We start from the raw sequence: 22,351 nt of genomic DNA on the forward strand, positions 1-22,351 counted from the left end.
TTTCGCTTCACTCCTCATAAATTGAGAGCAGAGCTGTTCTACTTCGAGGGATGAGAAATCACTGTTGACATTGCAATGCTGTTTGGAGATCTGGTCACATGTACAAACACAATTTTGACAAGAAAATAGTCAGTACACTCACTGACATTACATCAGACAATACATAGAAATTGTACTAAATTGTCTCAAACAATTTAATGAACAAAAAAAAAAAGGTTATTCATGGAGGATATAAAGGGTTTTTCTCAGTCACCTAAGCAGTCTTTTCAGGAGCAATATATCTAATTGTTATAATGTTAAAATGAGAGTAATAATAGTCAACTAGACGACTATTAATGAACTAGGCTCTATATGCGTAATAAAATTTATTAAATTATATACCAGTTACTGTCATTTTATTGTAATTAGTTATATTGCAATATTACTGTCTCTAAAATGTGATGTGTTACACTATTTCTGTATTACTTTTAGGTTACATTTACCAAAATAACCACAGAAGTATGGGTACACTTACCAAACATTTATGTTCATCATTAGTTGTAATTATTCAGTGAGATTTTTGTTTGCACAATGAGTCTGTAAACAGCCAGTGCTTTACTCAAAAGTGTGATCATAGAACAGCTTTTGTTTTAAATGTTTCAACAAATTTCAACAGATAATATATATTCATTTGTTTTTACAACACCAGAAATCTCTGTTTATTCTCCCTCATGTGGTTCCATTGACTTACATAGTAGGAAACATGGAAAATAGTTACATGTTCACAGCTTTCTTTAAAACATCCTTTTTTATGTTCAACATAAGATTGGCTTGTTACAAGTAAGGGCCAAGTAAATGACTATTCCTTTAAACTGTCATGGTACCATATACACTCTCAAAAAAAAGGTACATGTTGGTACAAATAATGTTCCTTAAGAAAAAGTTTTGTACCTTTATAAAAGTTGTTCTTTATATGGTAGGAAAATACTTCTTATGATAGTGTTCTCTACCTGTTATGGTACAATTGAAATGAAGGTATACGATTGTTCACATAAAAAGGTACATAAGTGTTGGACAACTCCGTCTTTATTACAATGTCTTTGAAAAAAAAAATTTACTGAAAAGGCAAAGGGATTTTATAAATAATTTCCATATTAAAACATGAATAATCATTTAAAAGCATATGTGTAAAGAAACTCATAAACTTCTATCGTGTATTCGTTTCTTGTGTCAATTTGTGTTGTCCAAGCACGTGGCTTTGTGTTTACATTGTGGTTTTGTCCTGTTATTGTGAACGCGTGGTTAATGAGTTCTCTCATTGGCTACGTGTTCTTGTCCCGTTTTATGTGAGCCCATGGCTTATGTTGTCTCTGTGTCATGTGCTCTCCTGTCTATTGTCTAGTCCCACCCTCCTTGTTAACCTATTATTAGTTTATTTGATTCACATGTTTCGCACCTGTTTGTTCAGCTGTGTATTAATTTAATTCTGCTTATATTCTCCTCATGTCTGCTGTCTAGGGCTGTAACGATACACGATATAAAATCGAAATCGCGACACTCATATATACGATCCTGTGTCGCGGTGTGATAAGGGAGAATCGTGACACACCCCGTGACTACCTTTCCAATAACGTCACGCGTGCCTGCAAAAGTTGAGCTAGTTGAAGAAGAATGTGAGGAAACACTTTTTTTCCGCTTGACATTACGAGCACTGCTCCGTTTAAGCCCTCGCAATTAGCGTTTAACCGGGAGAGCTCGCACGGAGCTCTTAGTAAAGGGACCGTCTGACTGTGTCAGGAATATCAAAAACAAAACCAACTTAACCCCTCTTGACAACCGACAACGGCAGAAACATTGCCAGTGCTGTCAAAGCATTGTTGTTAATGTGGCTGCGCAGAGAGGGATGGGCGTTCACCAGATGCCCCGACTCCTCTGCAGAGGAAACTTTTCTGTAACCGTGCTGTGCGCTTTCTGTTTGAACCTTTGAGAGTTAACGTTACGTGCTGATTGACAGCGCGATGCGTGAGGCCAGGAAACAGGACGAAGCTTTCAGTTAAGTTGAACACAGTTTCTATAGTTATACTTTATTTAGAGATAAAGGTATATGACTCTGGTTATAATCACTCTATCTTGCTGGAAATTTATAGCCGTTTCGCTTTACTTCAGGACGCATGCTGCTCTGAAGGTCTAATCGCTGTTTTAAGTTATCCAGAGCTGTATGTATGTACAAATCTTGAATATAACAATAGCATTAAATATTACAATTGTAACAACACAGAAAGCAACACTTATGCACAATCGATACCCAGCTGATTCAGTCGTTTCATAAGAGGACCGCGCTTCTTCTCTTCTTTTTTCCTTGTCAACATAAAGGCAGTGAGGTGCGCCTTATTTTCGGCTTATAAAGCATGTATGCACATTAATGCAATAGCATATTTAAACAACAAAACTGTTTACAAAAAGTCTACATATGCGCGCGTTGTTGTTGTCTTTTCATCATGCAGCACGCGCACTTGAACCGCGAGGGAGAGAGAGGAAACCATCAGGACATATTCTTTAAAATAATGATTTCTATTAAAATGTAAAAGGTTTTGTTATAATAATAATAACAGCGGGGCATTAAATAAATGCATATTTTTTCCGTGAAGCGGGCAATTTGAGGAAGTCTGCGATTTTTATTTGACGGAAGAAAAAACATGATTGGAAAAAAAACAGCCTATGCCGGTTGTTAAAAAGAATCAGTCAGTATTTTCGTTTTGTAATATAAGTTAATTATTTAAATGAAAATAATTTAGGGCAGTCCTATTTATTTTATTCATTTTATTTAAATTATTCTGCTCTTCTGTGCTAAACACTGCAGGTGCGTGAAGATATTAATATGCTAACGTCTGTTATTAATATGCTAACATATAAAAATAAATCAGTAGCCTATTTTAAAATGCAATATTTAATGTGTCAGACACAAAATGGACACGTCAATTTGTTTAATATAAAATTAATAGTAATATGACCAGTTAACCGTTATTATAATAACCAATTAATGAGCGGCGGTTGTCTGTTAGCAAAATTAACCGAAATGAGCATCCCTAGTAGCCATTTAATTTTTAACATGCTTGAACCATCTACACAATGGAGTTTAGTTCGGTTTGGTTTTTCAAAAGTATTTTGTTACAAAGAAAACAAAAATGATATAATTCCATTTAATAAAAAATAGTTTTAAAAATCTGTTTTCCCCACCCCACACGAAAAAAAATCGTGATACGAATCGAATCGTGGGTCAAAAATCGTGATACGAATTGAATCGTGGGTTTGGTGTATCGTTACAGCCCTACTGCTGTCCTATGCCAGTTCGTCGTAGATCTTTCCCTGTCCTGTTGTGTCCAGCCCTGCTTTGTCTTGCCTGACCAATCAAGTTTGTTTTTTGCCTTTTGATTCATGTTTTCCCCCTCGGGGTAGTTTGCTTTGCCTTCTTGTTTTATTTTAAAATAAATTATTTTGTCTGCAATTGCGTCCTCCCTCTTTCATCCTTCCCGATCCGTAACAAAAATGCTTTTAAATAGTTCTTGAAGGAACACATTTGACACTGTTAAGGTACAAAGTATCTTGTCACTGTAGTGGTTCCTTCTGGGATCAGATTTGTACTTTTGATGAATGTACAAAATTGTATCTGCAGGTTTTAAAAACCAAAGGGACATTTTGGTTTCTCATGGTACAAATCATGTCCTTAAAGGTACAAATTGCAATTGTACAAATTTGTTACTTTGTTTTAAGGTACAGTTCTGTTTCATTAAAAGGTACTGCCCCAGTGACAAGGGTTTGACCTTCTTTGGTACAAGATTGTACCATTTTTTTCTGAGAGTGTACAATACACGTTACAAAGGTTAAGACACAAGCAGTTAACAGTACACGTTTAAGGTCATGTGTACGGAACATTATCAGAGTAAGAGTTTCTAGGTTGTTATTTATACACATTTTATGATCATTTCTTTTAGGACTGGTTAGGCAAAGTAGTAGACTGCAAACTACAATGTCTATGTGTGTGACCAGGATGTTACAAGGTTTACATATTGTTATATGAATAAATGTAATTATGATGAACATCAGATTGGATGTTTTTATACATTCTATGATGGCCCCTAGCCACTAGGCATCTTTACCTTCCAAAGTTGAGCACGCTTCCGTCATAGATGATGCGACTGTTTAATTTAACAGGAAGAAAAACACTCTCGCTCATCACAGTGGACAATTCTATTCTTCTGTACTATTTTTAGTCATTTAAGACATAGTCAAATCTTCTGCTGAACAGATACACAACTTTTGATGCTCATAAATTATCATAAAGTTCTAATGCTACACAAGAGGTTTGCTGAAGGTGCAGCTGTTGTGCAGCAAGGGGTTTGCATCTTTAATAAACTATGACAGTTCACGTTCATTGAAAAGTAAGAATGCTTAATAAATCCATATTAAACAGTCCCTTAAAAGTGACGATGAGTCTTCAGTTTTGGGCTTAGACGCACTTTGCACTCACACTACAAGCATACCACGCCAAAGCCCAACTAAACCACACTCTGGCACCCTGCCTGGAACCGATATGAAGCACTTACACTTATCAAACGAACCGGGAAACGCATCTGGGCACACTTCGGATAACTTAGTGTGAGTATGCCCTACTGTAAATTTTCTACATGCCAACTTATCCAGCATTTGTTTCACACAGCGAATGTCCTTCCAGCCGCAACCCATCTCTGGGAAACATCCTCATTCACACTTATACACTAAGGACAATTTTAGCATACCCAATTCACCTTTCCCGCATGTCTTTGGACTGTGGGGGAAACCGGAGCACCTGGAGGAAACCCACGCAAACGCAGGGAGAACATGCAAACTCCACACAGAAACGCCAACTGACCCAGCCGAAGCTTGAATCAGCGATCTTATTGCTGTGAGGCGACAGCACTATCTACTGCACCACTGCGTCACCCATTATTATTTTTATTGTTCATCCAGTCATTCATTAATTTTCTTTATGGCTTAGTCCAGGGGTGTCAAACTCAATTCCTGGAGGGCCGCAGCCCTGCACAGTTTAGTTCCAAACCTGCTCCAACACACTTACCTGTAAGTTTCAAACAAGCCTGAAGGACTCAATTAGTTTGATCAGGTGTGTTTAATTAGGGTTGGAACTAAACTCTGCAGGGCTGCGGCCCTCCAGGAATTGAGTTTGACATGCCTAGCTTAGTCTCTTTATTAATCAGGGGTCGCCACAGCAGAATGAACCGCCAACTTATCCAGCATACGTTTTATGCAGCGAATGACCTTTCACCTGCAACTGGGAAAACACCCATACTTTCTCATTCACACACATACACTGCAGACATTTTTTAGCTTACCCAATTCACCCATAGCACACGGCTTTGGACTTGTGGGGTAAACTGGAGCACCTGGAAGAAAACCCACGCGAATGAGGTCAAAACATGCAATCTCCACACAGAAATGCCAAATGACCCAGCCAAGGCTCAGGGTTAATCGGCTGGGATATAATTAAAGTGCTCTGAGGAAGGAATTAGAAAAAAAATTCATTAGTCCATAAGGAAGGCCAAACCAAACATAATCAACATTAAAGATAATAACAGACAATGAAGTTCTTAAGTACACTGACAATTGATGAACTCAATGTCAAACACATGGTAGAATTTAAAGTCCATGAAACTTATAAGTGTTGGGAAACAGAACTAAAGGAAAACAAGATCACAAAAAAAAAAACAAAAGAAAGTATTCAACAGTGACAGTACAGTGCCCTCTGTAAAGACATGCCTCACAAAATAAGAAGACCACTGTGGATGGAGGGGGATCTAGAGGAGGACAGAGGACCAGGGTAAAGATGATGAGTGAGGAGACCCAGAAGACAGCCAGGATGATGGTCCAAGGTTAAGACCAACTGACGTAGACTCAAGCTCAGGGTTGTCAAGCTCAAGGAGAAGACGAGGAGCCAAAAGGCCAAGGTGAGCTGGCAGTTCAAACCTGACAGCTTGAATCAGGAGATCCAAAAACCCACTGTGGTGCCAGAGGGACAGAAGTTCCAAGGCAGAGTTGGGGATGAAGGAGGAGCTCAATGTAGCTGGAGGGACAGAAAGATGAGGTGCAGCCAGAGGAGTGGAGTCCTGAGATAGAGGCAGAGTGATGACTAACAAATGCGGAGCCAGAGGGACGATGGGGGCCCAGTGGAGCTTGTGGGGTGACGGGCCTTGTTTGAGATGGCGTAAGCCAAGGCTGATGGGTCATTGCTCAGACTGGGAGAGAACAGAGAAGGGAGAAGCCCATAAATCTCCTCTTCAAAGTCCAGTATATTAAACAAGTCCCTAGAGTCCATAATAATCTCAGTCCCATTGGCAGAAAAGTGGGCGTCGCCTTCGATTAATCCTTTGAACAGCTGTCAGACTGACTGCAGAGCTCCTCCTCCTGATCTGTTTGGAAGCTACAATTGATGATGGCTCTCTCATTGCTCTTTGTCTGTAGTGTGCGCTGGTTGACACTGCATGCTATGGGGTATCGGCTGGCTGGTCTGATCTCAAGGACCTTTCCAGCTCTTTAATTGTCATGGTGCATATAATGTTACGGAAAAAGTGCTCAGAAGGAAGAATCAAGAGATTATAAGCTTAATAAATTTGCGAGAAATAATTTGCTGGAAAATAGTTTTTGTTTGGATTGTTGTTAGACCGCAAATTATGTTGCCAGAAGTGTGTATGGCATACCTGTAAACATTGGAATGTGAAAATAAGGGAAATGCGCACCATTCAATAAAATAAAAAAACAGTTAAATGTTTAGTAATGCGTTTTATTATTATTTACAAAGTAAAAAAAAAAGTATACATTAGCAGCAAATACATTAGCAAACAGGCGAGGCAGTGGTGCAGTAGGTAGTGCAGTCACCTCACAGTAAGAAGGTCGCTGGGTCATTGGTTCGAACCTCGGCTCAGTTGGCGTTTCTGTGTGGAGTTTGCATGTTCTCCCTGCGTTTGTGTGGGTTTCCTCCAAGTGCTCCGGTTTCCCCCACAGTCCAAAGACATGCGGTACAGGTGAATTGGGTAGGCAAAATTGTCTGTATTGAATGAATATGTGTGAATGTGTGTGTGTGGATGTTTCCCAGCGAAGCGGCTGGAAGGGCATCTGCTGCATAAAACTAGCTGGATAAGTTGGCGGTTCATTCTGCTGTGGCGACCCCAGATTAATAAAGGGACTAAGCTGACAAGAAAATGAATGAATGACATTAGCAAACAGTTCAGCTGATTAATATTATTAGCTATCATAATGAAATAGAATCCAGCTATCAAATCTCATTAGCCGTTTCTTCACTGTATAACTGACACATTCTGAATAAAGAGCAACAAATGAATGATTTGTTAGGATTTTTTTGTTTGATTACATTTAATAAGAGGTGTCACTTCAAAAATGCACACATCTAAGACTTTTGCTTCACTTTAAATCACGAGTGCAGAATCCGTTTGGGAAACAGCATCTACTTATTACTATGGAGCGTGTCAGCTGACAGTCATGTGATTAGAGGATTGCATATGAAGGGGCGACGGCATCTGTAATGAAAATGAAGGGAATTGCGCCGTTTTATGTTTATTTCAAAGTGTTTTTATGTCTAATCAAAGCGAAAGCACAGAACAGACTTGTATTTAAGAGCAAGAGGCGGCCCCTGGTGGTTCAGCTGTATGGGTTGCGTATAGTGAGGCTCGACTCAAATGTTTATTTGCCACCCTTCAGAGAAAGAATGAAAAATACCTTTATGGGATGATAGCGGGATAGAACTGTAAAATACAGGAGAATCCCAGGAAAAACAGGAGGTTTGACTGGTATGACGTATGGCTGCATTTCATTTTTTAGCAAACCAGCTGAGCACTTTCCTTCGTGTGCACTACGTTCCCGCTGTAACCAGTTTGTCCAGTTAGCTTGTCATGTACGGTGAAGAACGGTTCCAGAAGGACAAAAGACAAAAACTAAATCCAAAAGTAAAATAAAAAATTAAGAATGTGGTAAGATCTGAAAATGTGGTAAAAATCAGACGAGGGTTTTTTGTTTTCTGGATTGCTTTTGAAAATTGTTGGTTGGGTTTAGCGAAGTTGGTGGGCGGGTCAATTGATAAAATTGTATAGGTTTAGGGAAGGAGGACAGCGGGTCAGTTGATTAGTCGGTCAGTTAGTCAGTCATTCAATCATTCAGTCAGTCAACAGCGGCCTCTGGTGGGTTTACGCGAGAACAGAAGGATTAAATGGCAAGAGAAATTTAAGATCTCAAAAAGTATACACAGCGGCCTCTTGTGGATTTGCAAAAATAAAAATTGCAAAAATACATACCTCCTGGGACGTATTTCATGGTCTCAAGAAATGTATATAGAGGTACGCTTTCAGAATGAGCCTGGGTTGGTTCTATTTGGAACAACAATAAAAATTCATATATTATACTGTTGAGTGTGTATAGTGCATAAGTGCGTAGTGCATATATGCATAAATGTATATAATGGGCCTGCTTTAAGTTTAGGAGTGTGACATTTTTGCACATTGTTAAACTTTCATATATTTTGTCTTATTAAAAAAAAAAAAAAAAAAAAAAAAAAAAAATATATATATATATATATATATATATATATATATATATATATATATATATATACATATATATATATATATATATATATATATATATATATATATATATATATATATATATATATATACATATATATATATATATATATATATATATATATATATATATATATATATATATTAACTTTTGTCAATTCTAAAATTATTAATATTTTTATTATTATTATTATTATTATTATTATTATTATTACTGTTGTTGTTGTTGTTGTTCTGTTATTATTGCTATTTATTATTTGGTAAATATTGATTTGTTTATATTTATTGATCAAAGGAAATGTATTTTGCACTAGTAAAGTTTAATTGAGCACATGCATATTTAGGCCCCGTTTACACTAATAAATTTTAAATGGTGTAAGATTTGCTATGGTTACATCTTCCATACACAATACCCCGGAATTTTCGAGACCTTAAAACTTTCGAGATTTTTGAAACTCTGAAGAGGTCATTTGCATCACTCTGTCTGTGTTTTTTCATCTTAATAAAATGAAAACATGATTTAAGGAACTGCCTATTTTCATTTTGATATTAACTTAAGCGATACTAAAATGTTAAGGTGTCATAGCTACATATTTATATGACCGTGATCTTCACTGTATGCATATTTATAACAAAACGCAGCCTATAACATAACTGCCTCCTTTCAATTACTTAAAAAAAATTAAACGTACCCTGTGTCTTTTGCTGAATATCAGTTTTAATAATCAATACGGGCCATTATCAAAGTAATGTATAATAAGTTTATACGATATAGGAAATAAAGACAAGCAATCAGTCAAATGTGCAGAATCAATGTACAACGTTACATAAATTAATATATTACCTTATTGTTGCGCTCGTTACCTGAGAACAAGTAATCTATACAAAAGACCAAAGAGTCATTAGAAAAAGACAAGATAAATTAAATATTACATATAACAAATATAGTGAGAGGAAATCCAGCAGAACCTTGATGAACTGTCCGACATGTGCTGCTTTCACCCGAGAAGGTGTGCTCAAAGCACCCATTGACTGCCTGAAGCTCAGATGTGCACATATGCTGTAATGCATGCCAATGTGTGTGTGGTCACATGATACGTGTTTTTAGCAGTGAAGTGTGGACAGAGATCTGTTCAGAAATGCTAGGTGAAACGCCAGTGTGGACGTGGATAGTTTTCATTTCAAAACCAAAACCTATTAGTGTAAACGAGGCCTTAGGAGACACCCTGCTGTCCGGAGAAGACCCTCTGTTCCAGCTGCCCCTTTGTTATCTAAGAGGTCAAAGGTTAATCCGTGTGGCTACTCATCTGGAACCAGCAGCCATGACCAGATTCCTTTTGTTGAAACCATGGTTTCTTCTTCTCTATCAAATACACAGAGCAGCAATGTATTGAAGGCCATTCATAGCTTTTTTAAGAGGCACCCAGCTGTTGGAGAGGTCTTTAGATCCCTCCCTTCTGTTTATAGCTCAGTCTGAGCTTAATTAATTGTTTAACAAGATTCTCCAACTGATGTAGACTCCTTAGAGATGGTTTTGTAGTAAACCTAGTCTTTTTCAATCTTTGAAAAAGATTGTTGACAGTTAAAACGTAGAGAAACTCAGAGTTAGCGTTTAGTTTCAAGTATATGTGTGTGGTTTAAACACAATGTGTTGGATGCATTCATGGGTGTCACTATAGGCTGTTTTAGGGGGGAGGTGGATTGGAGTTTAGCTACTCAGCCCCCCTAAAAATTTGTGATTACATCATTAAACTAGGCCTTTAAGTTAGCCATGTCATTTCAGCAAATTCCTTGAGCTCCAGGCCGCAGCACACAAAGTGAGTAGTCTCAGAAGAGAGAAATGTGTGTGTTTATGGATTTACTGTTATAATGTATGCAGTTCTTTACATTTAGCAAATTATCATGGGAAGCGTTCGATTCTTCATGATGCAAAGTTTTTGCTGCATTCAACCCTTATAAACACAGCTTTTTCTTCCATCAAAATGTACTATTCCTTAAAACATACTTTGTAAACCTATCATGTTTCTGTGGAAAATAACTTTCAGTGTAAGACATTACAGTTCAAGTGGCATTATCTTCAATATACCTTCACATAGAAATATAGTAAAAGAAAGCATTTGTTTTAACAGCATGTCAGAGTGAATAACATAAACGAGAAATAATGTGTTATATTGAATTCAGGGCGAAGCAGTGGCGCAGTAGGTAGTGCTGTTGCCTCACATCAAGAAGGTCGCTGGGTCGCTGGTTCGAGCCTCGGCTCAGTTGGCGTTTCTGTGTAGAGTTTGCATGTTCTCCCTGTGTTCGCATGGGTTTCCTCTGGGTGCTCCGGTTTCCCCCACAGTCCAAAGACATGCGGTACAGATAAATTGGGTAGGCTAAATTGTCTGTAGTGAATGAATGAATGAGTGTGTGTGTGGATGTTTACCAGAGATGGGTTGCGGCTGGAAGGGCATCCGCTGCTTAAAAACTTGCTGGATAAGTTGGCGGTTCATTCCGCTGTTGCAACCCCAGATTAATAAAGGTTTATAATATAGGTTTATAGTAAATACTGACCCTGATCATGCAATATATTTTTTAGTGCTAGAATTGTAGAGGAGAGTAGCATCTGTGTGCAAGTCCAATATAAACTAAGGATAGCTGATTTTGTGCTGCATCTTCTTTTGTTTAAAAGTAACTGTGTAGTTACAAATGCAGTGAAAATCTGTTTGCTAATTATACATACATGAACACATTAGTGCATTGAATGACTTTACGTTTTTGTGAGTTAAACTAGGTTTTTGTTTACTGATCATTGTATCAGTTGATGAAATATGGTTATTTTCTGTAAATTTAAACAGTCCTATAAAACTTCTGTGTTTTTACAGAAAATTCCCGGCAACCACTGCCGGGTTTTTTCAGTGAAATTAACGGATTTTTTTAGCAGTGTAAATAAATTAAAGCTAAATTATAAATGTTGTGTTGACTGAACTAAACAACATTACCTTACCTTTATGTAACTAACTTAAGTTCAATCAAATAAATATTCTTTCTTTAAGGTAACTTAACTCGGTTAAGTGGAACCTGTTGACATAAAAAAGTTAATTAAAGCCAACATGTCATTTTTTTGAGTGTAGGCTATTTTGTCCCTTTGAATTAGTGGTGAAGTTGTTTTTTTTTTTTTTTAACGCATTTAATAATTGCATTTTTGCATAGATTTTTTTGTGTTTTTATAGGAAACAATAGAGCTGCACAATTCTGGGTAAAATGAGAATGACAATTTTATTTGCTTAAAATAAAGATCACGATTTTCTCACAATTCTGTGGATGTAAAATAAAGGTATGGTAAAAACAAACATATGGCACAACATCGATAATAATATTATGTGTAGGTCTACTGGTTTCTATAAATAATTCTATTCTACTTATAATAATTCTGATGTTGAATTATTATGTTTGAGATATATGCTTGCAATTTGTCATATTAGACAAATTTATTCACCAGTAAAATTAGACATTTGCCATTATCATATTATAACAATATTATCAACAATATATAGGCTAGAGTTGTTATACTGACATTGTAAACATTTATTTTCATGCATAACTGTGGGTTTGCTATGTAAGAAAAAAACCTATCAAACGCTTGTCGCAATCATAACTCTAAAATGCGGTATGATTTAAATGAAGTGCACACTTTCGGTTTCATTTTGACTACTAGTGCTTGTTCATACTTCGCGAGCGGCTCCCAAACGATCACTCTGTGTCACAAACTGAATATTATTTACATATGATTTACCTATTATTCGCAACACATGCAGGTTCTGTTCACGAAAGTAGATGCGCGCACGTCTATCATTAAGTACACGCATGATACACGGTACAGCTCACGGTCAGCAGCTCATGTCACATATGATTTCCCGGCTGCGAAAACATCATTAAATTAAGATGAAAATGACATTTTTTGGTGAATTATACCTTATAAAAACAGTATGCCACTCATTCAACATCATTTGGAGATGTCAATGTCACTGAGCAACGTGTGTGAAACAATGAAAAGACTCGTGCTGCCGCCTTTTCTTCTCTCCTGAACTTGAAAATATGATTGGCAGAATCGTATAAATGCTGGATTAAGATCGTCTAGGGGGTCAAATTGAGATCGCGATCTTTTAACGATTAATTGTGCAGCTCTAGTAAACAATTGTGTGTAACCAGGAAGACGTGTTTGGCTTATGAATACTCAAATCTTATAACTAGCGATAAAATGCTTTGGAACATTACAATAATTTACTATGCTAAGGCCCCTTTTACAATCAATAATCAATAATGGCCATTATAAAAGTGTATAACATACAAAAAGTTTATACAATAAAGCAAATAAAAGCAAGCATCAGTCAAATGTGCAGAATCAGTGTACGTGGTTACATAAATTAATATATTAACTTATCTTTGCACGCGAGGCAGTGGCGCAGTAGGTAGTGCTGTCGCCTCACAGTAAGAAGGTCGCTGGGTCGCTGGTTCGAACCTTGGCTCAGTTGGTGTTTGCATGTTCTCCCTGCATTCTCATGGGTTTCCTCAGGGTGCTCCGGTTTCCCCCACAGTCCAAAGGCATGCGGTACAGGTGAATTGGGTAGGCTAAATTGTCCGTAGTGTATGAATGTGTGTGTGAATGTGTGTGTGATTGTTTCCCAGAGATGGGTTGCGGCTGGAAGGGCATCCGCTGCGTAAAAACTTGCTGGATAAGTTGGCGGTTCATTCTGCTGTGGCGACCCCGAATTAATAAAGGGACTAAGCCAACAAGAAAATGAATGAATGAATGAATCTTTGTACTCAGCCAAAACACGTTACCTGATAACATTCGAGGTTACAGAAGTAACCCTTCTTTCCCAGAGGAGGGGAACGGAAGTGCTATTAAGTTGATTTGATCTTTGTGAAAATCCACGAAATGGGAGGATTCGGTTCAGAAGCCGTTTGTCTAAAACAGTATTGAACGGGCCAATGAATGCAATGAATTGGCAGTGTAAGCTTGCACAGGTGTGCTTCATTGCCAATTATCCCAGCATATAAGCACAACCGGAGCGAGCAAACGCCATCCTTTTAAGCTAAAGAGACTTTCAAACAGCTAAGGGACAGTCATTATGGCGACGGAGTATAGCACTTCCGTTCCCCCCCTCAGGGAACGAAGGGTTACTTCTGTAACCTCGAACGTTCCCCTTCGGTTGGGTAACTTCAGTGCTATTAAGTGGATTTGATCTTTGTGAAAATCCACGAAATGGGAGAACTATGGAAAGCGCCATAATGACTGCACCTTACCAACGCCCCCGATGAGGGGATAGTCAAGCAAGCGTGACGCCTAGTGCGGATCACGCATAGCAGGCACCTATACCCAAAACGTGGGCTGACCAGCGGGCAGACCTACAACGTAGTGGGCCAGCAAGTGACTCCTCCGCTGAGTCAGTGCTGGGGGCCACGGAGGAATCTGCAGGGCTCACCTGACGGGGAACTTTACTGACAGATAAAAAGGCGCACGTACATCCGTGTTAGGGAAAATGGTGCAGCAAGCGTGTTTCAACACCCTACCGAATTGTTTCCTCAATCACCAAGGGTTACCTAATACCCTTGAGGAAACCAGCTCCACTCGCAGATTGTAAAACCTTGCAAATGTGTTGGGTGTCACCCAGCCCGCAGCTCTACAGAAGTCTGTTAGAGAGGCGCTGCGTGCGCGCGCTTGAGAGGATGCGAAGCTCCGAGTGGAGTGCGCACGCACTCTCGAGGGACGCGGCTCACCTCGGCTCTGATAAGCGAGAGAATGGCATCCACAATCCAGTGGGAAACTTATTTTGGTACTGCAGTTCCCTGCTGCCGACCGCCATAACAGACGAAGAGCTGCTCAGATGATCTAAACTCTGAGTGCGGTCCGGATAATACGCAAGACGCGAACTGGACAATAAAGAAAGGGCTGGGTCTGCCTCCTCCGAGGGCAGCGCTTGCAGGCTCACTACCTAGTATTAAAATGGAGTGGTAGGAACCTTGGGTACATATCGCGGGCGGGGTCTCAGGATGTGAGAGAAAGCCAGCCCAATTACAGGCACGAGTCACTGACCGAAAAAGGCCTCCGGGTCCCCGACCCTCTAATCGATATCAACGCGACCAGCAGAGCTGTCTTCAGGGACAGAAAGATACTGAGTCGAGGATCGAAGGGATCTGACGAGGCTTGTGTAGCGAGGTCGAGATCCTAAGAGGGCATGGGAGGGGGCGGGGTGGAGTAATTCGCTTAGCGCCGCTGAGGAACCGGATGATGAGGTTATGCATTCCCACGGTGCTACCAGCCACCGCGTCATGAGAGCGGAGATGGCAGCCACGTAACCTTGAGTGTGGAGGGCGACAGCCTGCTCTCCAGCTTCTCTCGGCGTAAAGAAAGCACAACGCTGATCTGGCAAATTACGGGGGTCTTCTCAGCGAGAGACGCACCATTCAGTGAATAGACTCCACTTCAGGGCATAGGCGCGCTCGGGGAGGGGGCTCTAGCCCGAGTGACGGTGATAGCGACCGCAATCGGAGGTTACCTCAGTCTTCCTCACGTCTAAGGACCTCCAAAGATCGGCGAGGGTGCCAGATGGTGCCCTGTCCCTGAGAGAGTAGGTGCTCTCTCGAAGGGAACTGCCAGGGGGGGCTATCGCGAGGGAGAGCTTTGACATCCAGGTCCGGTTGAGCCAGAGGGGCGCAACCAGCAACCTGTTCCTCGTCCTCCCTGACCTTGCACAGTAACTGCGCGAGCAGGCTCACTGGGGTAAACGGGTATTTGCGCATGCCCCGAGTCCAGCTGTAAGCCAGTGCATCCGTGCCGAGAGCACTTGGTCAGGGAAAGAACAACTGGCAATGAGCGATCTCGGGGGAAGCAACAGATTGATCTGGGCTTCCCCGAATCGCGCCCATATCAGCTGAACAGACTCGGGGTGGAGTCTCCATTCTCCAGGACGTAAGGCTGCCGTGAGAGCGCATCGGCTGCACGGTTGAGCTTGCCTGAATATGAATGGCGTGCAGCGATTTCAGCCGCGGATGACTCCAGAGGAGCAGACGGCGGGCGAGCTGAGACATGCGGCGAGAGCATACCCTCTATACGGCTGATATACGCCGCCACTGCCGTACTATCCGTCCTGACCAGCACGTGTTGCCACTCCAGCACCGGAAAAAAACGGTGGAGAGCGAGGAACACTGCCAACAGCTGCAGGCGATATGCCAAATGCAACTTGGTACCTTTCCACAGGTCCGCAGCCGCATCCCATATGCCCCAGGAGCCTCTGAAATAGTTTCAGTGGGACCACTGAGAGCTTACTGTCGAGCTCTCTCAGACAGTACAGCATCAGCTGAGCGCGCTCTCTGGAGAGACGCGCTGCCATGGTGAACGAGTCCAGCTCCAGCCCGAGAGAAGAGATCCTCTGCACTGGGGCGAGTTTGTTCTTTTCTCGGTTGACCTGAAACCCCAACAGGTGGAAGTGCCGGAGCACTTTGTCTCTGTGCATAATCAATTGCTCAGAGAGAGGGCAAAAATCAGCCAGTCGTCAGGAAAATTGAGTATGCAGATCCCCGTGAGCCGAAGGGGCGCTAAGGCACCCTCAGCGGGCTTGGTGAGGACCCGCGGAGACAGAGAGAGCCCGAAGGGGAGGGCTTTGTATGGTCAAACTCGACCTTCAAACGCAAACCGCAGAAACTGGCTACGGACGGCCGATAAGACATCACCCATCAACTGCTCTCTCACCACCTTGAATTCCTGGGTGAATTCACAGACGGTGTTGCCGAACATGGCTTAGGATATGGGAAAGTCAAGAAAGCGGACTTTGTCGACTTCGCGCATATCAGCCAGGGGTGGCGCTCCTGGATCACTAGTGTGGACATCGTCCACCCCAACGCGCACGCAGCGGACTCAGTAGTCCGAAGAGCTAAGTCGGCAGCGGTGCGGAGCTCGTAAGCCTGGGTTGGACCCACCCTCGTGCAGCTTGGCCAGCGCCTGCGCTTGGTAGCGCTGGTAGGTGGCTATCGCATGCAAGGCGGAAGCGGCCTGGCCCGCAGCTATGTAAGCTCTAGCTCCGAGGGAGGCAGATAACTTACAGGCTTTGGATGGGAGACGAGGTGGACCCCGCCAAGAAGAGGCGCCGCACGGATTGACCGCCATCGCGCACTCAACCTGAGGAATCGCCACATACCCCCTGGCTGTTCCACCGTCAAGAGTGGTGAGGGTGGAGGGACACGCAGCACGAGCAGAAAAAAAGTGCTCTTCAAGACCGCGTGAGCCTACTGTGCACCTCCGGGAAGAAGGGAACGCCCCTCTAGTCAGTCCAAAGAACGCCAGGCAAGGGAGAAACCCAGCTCGACCATCTGCCGCTGCTTGTACACAATCTGGACCGGGAGAATGCTCTCGTTCGCTCAGAATCGCTGGTCACAGCAGGAGGAACCCTCAGTGACTCGATCAGAAAGTCTCTGAAGCAAAAAAGATGGCGTTTGCTCGCTCCAGGTGTGCTTATATGCTGGGATAATTGGCAATGAAGCACACCTGTGCAAGCTTACGCTGCCAATTCATTGCATTCATTGGCCCGTTCAAAAATCTTTCAGACAAGCGGCTTCTGAACCGAATCCTCCCATTTTCTGGGATTTTCACAAAGATCAAATCCACTTAATAGCACTGAAGTTCCCCAACCAAAGGGGAACAATAGATTTAAAAAAACAAAGTCGAAGAATATGCTATATATATGTGTTATATATAGACAACAAGATGAATTAAATATCACGTTTAACAAATATACTGAGATGAAACCCAGCGGTAGATCCTTGATGAACCGTCCAACGTTCACAGCTCTCACCTGAGGTTCTGTGCACAAAGCACCCACTGACGGCCTGGGGCTCAGACATGGGCATATGCTGCAGCGCATGCCAGAGTGTGTGTCACGTGATGTGTGTTTTCAGTAGTCGAGTGTGGATGGAGAGCTGTTCAAAAACAATGAGTGAAACGCTAGTGTGGACATGGATAGTTTTCATTCTAAAACACCATTTTAAATCTAACATTTAATAAGGCCATCTGCAATGCTAACGCACACTTCTCAAAAAATGTAACTACATGTCACAATGACGCGTAGCGCAAGCTCTGTGATTGGTCGGCTAGGTAGCGCTGACAAATGTGGGCGGAGGTGAGAGCCGTGCGAGCCCGATGCAGCGAGTGTTTACAAGTGTTGAGTCCTGTGAAGGAGCTCCAGATGGAGACAATTGTTTTGTGTTTACCTTATGATTAAAGTTGTTGCACGTCCACTGATTCCGGCCTCAAATTGAGCGAGTTTGAGCCACTTATACATTAAGGGTTCAGAAAAAACAAAACACCAGTGAAGAAACCCAACAAAAAGGAACATAAACACTTACTGCCAGTTAGGGTTTCAGAAGTATTATTGCAGAGCAACAGAAATCACTTAATACAAAAGTATAAACCTGGCTTAAGTTTAAACAGGACCTAAACAACCCTACCCTATTAGTCAACCTTTTTTTACATTAAACTTTTTTTTTTACATATTAATTAATTAATTAATTAATTATAGTTCCCTCAAACTGAGAGTTGTAGAATTGCCCCAGTTATAAACATATGTGTGTGTATATATATATATATATATATATATTAGGGACTCTTATATAAGATTCTGAGATGGGACAATGTATTTTCTACATTTTTTACACATATAAAAAAAGTTATTTCAAAAACGTAATAATATTCTTTTTTTTTTTTTGGGAAACACTCTAAAAGCCATTTTCAAAAACACTAAGCAAAATCATATTGAGCCCACATCACATAAATACATTAACTGCAATAACTGCTTAATACAGAAATACATATATATATATATAATTTCACTATGAATGTATAAAATTTCCCTTTGAATGTTTTTTTTCTTTTTTAAATATTTCCCAAATGATGTTTATCAGAGCAAGGGAATTTTCACTGTATGTCTGATAATATTTTTTTCTTCTGGAGAAAGTTTCATTTGTTTTATTTTGGCCAAAATTTTGGCCAACTTGTAGTTCCTTTAAGCAATTATTTTTTTGATTCACAGAGCAAACCATGATTATACAGTAACTTGCCTAATTACCCTATCCTGTTCAGTTAACCTAATTAACAAAGTTAAGCCTAAAAGTGTCTTGAAAATATATAGTAAAATATTATTTACTGTCATCATCGCAAAGATAAAATAAATCAGTTTATTAGAAATAAGTTATTAAAACTGTTATGTTTAGAAATGTGTTTAAAAAAAAGTATCTCTTTGTTAAACAGAAATTGGGGAAAAAAATAAAGGGGGGCTAATAATTCTGATTTCAACTATATGTAGCATATAGTATATAACTAACACATTCTTTTTTTTTTCTTTTTTTCTTTTTTTGTACTCTGCAGTACATTCTGGGATTGCCTTCACTGAATTAATTCATGCAATTCTGTCTGCCAAAATCAGGAATCTAGCATTTTCGAACTCTCTTTGAGGTCTGTAAATGCTGCCTGTAGAGGAAACTCACTTAGATTTGGAACAGAATGTGATTGTGTCCATGTGGATCATTCTGTCAGTGTTACAGTACTGCGAAGATGTGTGGCTAGTCAGTGCACATGAAACAGCAAAAGAGATTTATGCTGACTCCTGCATTAGGTATCCACATGCTTGTGAATGTCGTAAAGGATGGTGAAGTGTAGATCATGGAACTACCTGATTTTTTTGTTGAATCATCACAGATGACCTTTCACAGCCAGTATCTCAATGGGTGGGTTAATTGCCCCAATCACTAGCCATGACACAGTTTGTCTGTGGGATTTGCATGAAATTTTAATGAATGATTGGATTAAAATGGCTAGGGCCATGCTCCCAGCAGCCTGTAGCATGTAATCCCTACTGTGGCAAGCTAGCGATAAGGGCACATACTGGCCCAGTGTGAGCAAAATCCCAGAACGGCCGAAAGCAGACACCCAGATACAAGGTTGCACAAATCCTTCTCTGATTGGCCATGCTTAGAGTTTGCAGCTTTTTCATTGGCTTGCTAAAAACCGTTTGAAAATCACTTGAGTGGCTCAGTGGTAGTAACTCAGTGGTAGAGCACCATTCACACCTGAATTATATGTATACGATGTTATTTGTTTTCTGCATGGAGTAGAACAAAGTAACAAATTCACATTTTACTTCATACAGTTTATTGAGGACCCATTATACTCTATGATAAAGATATGATTTGCATTTTATAAACAAATTAATTATTAAACTGTAAAATCATTTATTTTGTATTATTTTTAATATAATTGTCGGTCTATATACTATAAGAAGAAAATCACTTTTAAAAATCGTTGATTAGCAGTTTAGACACTCAGTCACCTTATTTTCCTTTTAATCTAATTTCTCCCAACACCAGGTGCCTACTATAGTATGCAAATGCGACTTGAGGAAAATCCTTGCCCTTTTCACAATAAGGAATCTTAGAGAAGGTGTATTGTTGTCCAGCTTCTTTGATTTTCCTTCCATATCCAGGACTGACAAGCAGTCACCTCAGGGTTTGTGTGAATACAGCAGACATGCACCCAAGCAGAACAAATCTTCCCTCCCTCTGCCCCCTTATAGTACTGTACCTCAGAACACTTCAAAAGTAACCTGACTACTACACACATACACAATATAGTGAAAAAAGTACATAAAAAGGAAAGAAAGGTGGTTACACAATGGCTCTCACATTGAACATGGACACTTTATTTGAATTTTCTATGGGTTTGAAACAGAGTTCATCTTGGAACTAAATCGCTAAGTGACTACAGAAATACTGTTAACTCAGCAGAACTCAAAAAATATAATTTTGCATGCAAACTAATGTTTCCTAGTTCCGTGGTAACAGCCGTCTTTGTTCTGTCTTGTTGCAAGAACCAGAATGACCTGCAGATAGAAAAATAATACATAACTTTTTTATTTTCAAAGTCCAACGATGTAAAATAATTCCATCCAGCACCTGAATGTAATAAAGTTCACGGCATGTGTTCAGCACTGTAAAACTGTAAAGGACATTTCTCTATGTTCCTCTTGTTTCTGCTTTAAAAACTTTGATGAGATTGAATTATCCATGGAAATTTGGCTCAGATATGCTATTTTTTTCCAGCTCTTTTGGTTTCAGTTTTTTCCTCCTTTCTCTTTCTAGTTATAAAGGCTCCCTACTGTGAAATTCTGCTATAAACATATAAAAATGGGGCCTGGGAACAGGTTAGCATTGGCATTTTGCTTCACATTTTCACAAGTGTCCTACAGACTTGTGAAATATGGCAAAGATTTAGACTAAACATTGTCTGTCAAGTTGGATGGAATATGAATGAATTTCTCAGACTGCATGTAGTTTGTTGTTTTTTAAGACAAAGTGAACATACAGATTATTTAAAGAATGTGTTTTTAAGAACATTAAGTGCCTTTGCTCAGCGGTGTACATTTCAGGATATAATATTCATGCATTCCAAATGAGTGACCGAAATATAAGCGCTGATTCACTGAGCCAGCGTAAAATTCTCTACTCCAATGGCAAAATGGTAAAAGACTATATCAGATTAACCAGTTGGATTTTAAGAGCTACATCACCAAATTTCAATCTGTATTTCAAAAAAGTAAATAAATAAACAAACAAGAAATAAATAAAACAACCAACTCTGATAACTTTGTATTAAACATTTTGATTTGTAGCCAAACATATCTTTATGGATTAAAAAAATAAAATAAAATCAGGTCACACTTTATTTTGATGGTCCGATTGTTGAATATAAGTAACATTAAATCTACATGCCAACTATTTCTCATTAGATTATAAGTACACTGTTAGGTTGGGATTAAGGTTAAGGTTAGTGTTAGTTTACATGTACTAGCAAAGTTTCTTATAGTCAGTTGAATGTCTGTTGAAGGAGCAGTATCAGATATTACGCAGACAGTCTACTAAGACTCTGTGTGTTACCAAATATTGTGTTGTGCCTAGAAGTATTTACTGGATGAGCCCAGATTTCAAGAAAATAAATACTGCGTGTCATGCTTTTATAGAAGTTATGTTATTAGAAATTTGTCTTGAACTTGAAACCGCTAAAAGAATGGGATTAGGTAGGTAATGTATATATGGCCCACTAGGTAATGTATATATGGCCCACTACTTTTAGCACGATTGGCCAAAACAAGAGCTTTATCTGCTGTGTGTCTGTTAAATACACTCCTGCATGTCATTCACTTGAGAGGTGTTATGGGCATTGAATTTCAGTGTCTAAAAGGCTACAAATCAATGGCATTGACCTGTGACTTTATTGCCTGTTGAGCTGAACTGACAGACAAGCGTTTACTGGATGTCTCGTTTGATCAATTGTTGCAGGGCACCGGTCTCCACTTCCATTCTGTCTTTCTTAAACCATTTTGTGAGTTGTTCACCCATTCTCTCTTTTGTGGTTTAAACTTACTGTTTTTTTTTTCTTCTTTGCAAAACTGAAAGAATGGTTTATTCATTGTACAGTGCAACCGGAAATTATTCATAGCGCTTACCCCATATATTGTGCGCCATAATGACAATGTGAAAAAAAGATTTTTTTAAATTGTTGCTAATTTATTAAAAATAAAAAAACTGAAAAATCACATGTACATCAGTATTCACAGCCTTTGCTCAGTACTTTGTTGATGCACCTTTTGCAGCAATTAAAGCCTCAAGTCTTTTTGAATATGATGCCACAAGCTTGG

The 22,351-nt window shown here is 39.8% G+C and overlaps 1 protein-coding gene and 1 long non-coding RNA gene across 3 annotated transcripts in view; both read left to right on the plus strand.

Moving 5' to 3' along the window:
- Positions 1-22,351, plus strand: part of efna2b (ephrin-A2b) — a 210,332-nt gene that overhangs the window by 111,082 nt on the left and 76,899 nt on the right. The window lies entirely within an intron of this gene.
- On the plus strand, positions 1,824-5,728 carry LOC141376576 (uncharacterized). Its single transcript, XR_012387100.1, has 3 exons — positions 1,824-2,933; positions 3,070-5,021; positions 5,189-5,728. It is a non-coding gene; the product is annotated as an uncharacterized lncRNA (long non-coding RNA).

This window comes from Danio rerio, chromosome 11 (assembly GCF_049306965.1).
Source record: "Danio rerio strain Tuebingen ecotype United States chromosome 11, GRCz12tu, whole genome shotgun sequence".
Lineage (NCBI taxonomy): Eukaryota > Metazoa > Chordata > Actinopteri > Cypriniformes > Danionidae > Danio > Danio rerio.